Source organism: Pangasianodon hypophthalmus, chromosome 16 (assembly GCF_027358585.1).
Source record: "Pangasianodon hypophthalmus isolate fPanHyp1 chromosome 16, fPanHyp1.pri, whole genome shotgun sequence".
Lineage (NCBI taxonomy): Eukaryota > Metazoa > Chordata > Actinopteri > Siluriformes > Pangasiidae > Pangasianodon > Pangasianodon hypophthalmus.
Genome location: NC_069725.1, coordinates 12,777,947 through 12,782,587, shown reverse-complemented (window position 1 = coordinate 12,782,587; position 4,641 = coordinate 12,777,947). Strand labels below are relative to the sequence as shown.

At 40.9% G+C, this 4,641-nt stretch overlaps 1 long non-coding RNA gene across 1 annotated transcript in view; it reads left to right on the top strand.

Moving 5' to 3' along the window:
• The first annotated feature begins 2,245 nt into the window (after positions 1–2,245).
• Positions 2,246–4,641, top strand: part of LOC117599211 (uncharacterized) — a 21,737-nt gene continuing 19,341 nt past the window's right edge. The window contains exon 1 of the long non-coding RNA XR_008304222.1: positions 2,246–4,641. This exon is cut by the window's right edge and continues 1,611 nt beyond it. This is a non-coding gene — a long non-coding RNA (uncharacterized LOC117599211).

Here is a 4,641-nt window from a genome sequence, read left to right as displayed (position 1 = left end):
ATTTTGAATGTTAAAGATGGCTGTGGCAAGAAATCCACAGTGGTTTGAATTCATATGGTGCAATGTGTACAGATTCCTACATACTAAATACTGCGTCTTTACATTCTGAGATCCCCCCTCCACCCCAAACCCCCACTCCCCTAACCCATCTCCTCCCCCGACCCAGTCTGGGATTGGTACAAATATCAGGTATTACATGATCACAAGTTTGTTAGTGTGTTTGCTTGCAGTTGTTAATGCACCATAATGAACACAGTCTAGTAAATACTGCCTTCTTTTCATTCTCTTATCTTTTTTTTTTTTTTTGCAAAATAAAGCTACGCCCGGCCCTTTCTCTGTCACGTATGCCTCTTTCATCGCTGCTACTAAATAAAAGTGCCCTAGAAAAATACACAAAAGGAGTTTTAATGTACAGATATGCGTGATCTGCATGTTCTTTCATGCATGTATCCAATAAAATTGTTCAACTTGCTAGAAAGCTTTCAACTTTTGTGCTAAATTGGATTGTTCTGTTAGTGCTCTATGTATATTAAAGAAGGGATCGGTTCCTGATTCTTACTAAAATCATACCTCAGATGACCTGGATGACTAGTACAAACACATAAATTGAAAAAAATTGCAACTCTAACAAGAGAATTCATATTTCGTCCAAAAACACCACCCCTCTCCTCACCTTATCCTTAACTAATCATAATCTTCATGTAAGATGGCTTCTATGAATTCTCATAGGTATTATCACTATTATGGCTCATAAGACAATATTGCTTGTAACAGATCAAAGATAAAACAGTGCTGTAATAACCAAGAGCCCTTCATTGTGATACAGTGGGTTACGTACTGACCCTCTTGTGACACATTCTCTCACTTCCTCTGTCTGTCTGTCTCTCTTTCAAACCTACACACACACACACGCACACACACACACACACACTGCTTTTTTGGTGTCGTTTTTTTTCCCCCAAGAGCACTTTAGCTGAGGAGATTGCCTTTTTAAGGTGGAAATCAATATCTTTTCTTTTCCCATCTCCCCTCTTTCTGCTGTCCTCTCAATTCTGAAGCCCCTGCCTCATCCTGCACTTTCACGTTACATACCAAAGAAGCACTACACTGTTCAGTTCAGGATAATGGAGAAAATGTAAATCATGTAGTCACCATTTGTGTTTATAAACGTATAAAGAGCAAATGTCTGTCTTTCTTCAGACACACTGCTGACATTTTATTAGTTTTATTATTTAAAAAAACCTTTGTTTTTTGTGACAAATATAAAATTCAAAATTGGTCTTCTCTCTTTTATTATCTCCCCTCATCTCTTTCTCAGACACGTACCAGAAGTAATAAATATTTGAGAAGCCAAATTTAAATCACTTGGATGAGATCTAGGGAAAGAGTAAATAATAATAGTAATAATAATAATAATAATAATAATAATAATAATAATAATAAAAGATTCCTGTTTAAACAGACCATGAAATGTCAGGTTATGTTGGATGTTATATGTGTTATACCTCAAGCCTTTGTTGCAATTGCAACATGCAGCAACATAATCAGACCTTTGTCCAAAACAGCTATAAACTCAGTGAACAATAAAATCAGTGTTCAAGATGGAGAAACAACAGCCCTGGGATTTACTGCAGAACCCTTTTTCATTGGCACAATCCAGCAAATCAGGCTGTGCAAAAACACTAGAACAGTTTACTTCCCTAAACACAGTATGGAATGGATACATACACAGGATATTTAACTCGGCCTGTGTGATTTTGTCTCTCCTAAAGCTCATCAACTCAGACCATACATAGCAGAACACCATGATCAGCTTGCAGCAGGTCAGCTCACTGAGTTTCAGGGCTGGACTGGGGGACACACACCACTTTATTTGGCTAGCCTAAAAATACCTGCAGATGCAGGGCAGCAGTGTAGGGTATGGCGTTTGGGAAACAAGAATAGATTCAACCCATTCTAAAAACTTCTATTTTAACAGCTGTGGAAAAGATAAATTGATAAAAAAAAATGACCAAAAACAAAAGAGCACAGGCAAAATTTATCAGTCTACAGAGTGAATGAGCAAGACCACCTGCTCTTCCCTCTCACTATCCGCCCATCAAACATACCCCTCCCTCTGTCAGAAGCCCCGCCTACTCAAAGCCCAACCCATTGAGAGGCAAAGCCAGCAACACTTGAGGGGCTATTTTTTGCCCTGCCTCACTAAATAAGGTCAGAGTGTGAAGGAAGTGGGTGAAGGGCCAGAGGGACTTTGCTCGGCCTTTACCCCAGGGGTATAAAAGCCTCAGGGCAGTGGGAGGCTCTACCGATCACACTTAACTCTCGACACCCGCCCCGTGTGTACCATTAACACATTGCTCTAGATTATGTTTTTTTGTTTGTTTTTTTTAATCTAAGATCATCACGGTCATGTCTGGCTGCTTTGTATCTAATGCTAATCGATTTTTTTTCCTGAGATCCGCTGCGGTGACGAATTTTGATGGCATTATTAACCAGGCTGACCCACTTCTTTTTGGCTTTTGGGATGGACAGGAGTGTGCGACAGTATGGAATATAACTTAGAGACCAGTTTGACGAGATCCCAGGGAATAAAGACAGAAAAACCATCACTAAGCTTCATCTTTCCGGTGCTGTTACTGCATTTTCTTTTTCTCTCTCCTAATGTCAGCACACTGTCCATACTGTCTCCTACTCCTGTTTCAGATCCCACAGGATGTAGCTCAGAGAATCTGGCTTTCGTAGGACAGGTGGGAGGATGGGGGTGGGGTTTCCTCTAAAAGTACCATGATGCATTGCCAATCAGACATGCCCATACTGTGATGAGATGGGCTGGAGGCCTATGATTGCCAAAGTTATTTTTAACCTACCTTGCTCTGTTCCTCCAGCCTTTCTATTTTGTTTCATTTCAACTTTTTTTCCCTGTGCATCATATGAAGAAGCAAGACACCTCCAATGTCACTGCCTCCTTTTCTCCTTTCCATCTCTTTTATTTTCACCTCCTTTTCTCTTTTCCACCCTCTCTCTCTCTCTCTCTCTCTCTCTCTCTCTCTCTCTGTCTCTCCCCTTCTCTCTGCTCTCATCCTTAAACTCTCAAACGCTGATTCAGCTGCTGGTATACAGACGATCCTGCTGCCATCCCCATCCAGTACAGCTTCTCTCGGTAAGTGAGTGCGTATGTGTGAATGTATGTATGGGACATGTGCGTGTAGGTGAACACTCTTCATCTTGTCCTGTCTCTTCTGCTACGTGTCTGTGTTTATGTATGTGTTAATATGCAGCCAAAGCAGCGCTGAGCTCTCTGCTCTGGCATACTGCTCCTGTCAAAGTTGCTTTAGTGCTAGCGCTAGTGGAGATGCTAGCACCCTTATTATACTACTGCATCACACTACAACCTGCGTTAGGTTATGCCAGCAGAAGAAGCTGAAGCAATTTGTGAAGTTTGAAAATGGCTGAGTTCTTTATTGTTTTAGAGTTTTTGCAATCGTTTTTGCGTGACGATTTGATAAAATGATTTTGTGTAAAACTGTTCTCAATTATTTTTAGGATAAAAGATACATTAAGAATATTAGTGTTGCAATAGCGCAGGGGCAGACTGTAGGGTAATTTGTCTTTACTCACATGTCTTTGAAATCACAATTCCAAAGTGATCCTTTCAGAGAGGGACAGACAGTGATGATGAGACAGAAAGAGACCGACTCACATGACCTTGACCTCTCTATGGGACATAAAGGCCAGTCAGCTCTCTACCTGCTAATTTTACCCCGTTGGCATGGTGGTGACCCAGGCCATGTTTAAATGCAGACTGAACCAGAGCTTGGAGGATCAGGTGACAGTTGGACTGTTCTCAGATTGAACAGCTGCTGAAGGTGGAGAACTGTGGTGTGGGGAGCTCGGGATTGGCTAGTGCAGGACAGGAATGGTACACCTGTTCCTAAAGTGTGTGTGTGTGTGTGTGTGTTCTGACAAACATATTTCCAAGTAATGGTTCCATCTATAGTGTAGGGGTGGAAAGCTCATATTAGAAGTTGGCTGTGTGCAAGAGAGAGAAAGAGGGTGGGGGAGACCTGGATTTACACAACTGGTAGCATCAAAGAAGGACGGATGAAAAATAAAGGCGGGTGAATGCGGGAGAGGGAAGGAGTGGTGATTTATGATGACTTTCAGTTTAATTACGGAGAAGCTGCTATAGGGAGAGACAGCTATATGCAGTCAGCCATTAGCCGTTGGATGCAGACTTCTGCTGGTGTCAGTAAACTATACATAAAGTATGGATCATTTATAACGGATACGAAATGCTTGTTTTTTAAGCAATCTGGTTATGTGGACTGGAACAGGCTGTGCAGTCAGAAACATAAACATAGTGTATGTATTTAAATGTTGATCTGATAATGACAGCTCCATCTATCCACTTTTTAGTAGTGCCATGTACTGAAAAAGCAATGTTGTGGTTTACTTAGGTGTTCAAAGTGTAAATCACAGATAAAAGGAAGTGTAATCTCCTTAGTAGTTGTGTGTGTTCTGTTTACTGTGTATATAGGTAATGGGTGCACACTGTGTTGTCTGGTTCTCAGTCTTACATTGAAAGCATATGGTAATATATGAGCTCAATATATTGTGTTCTTTAATACTTAAGTAATTATT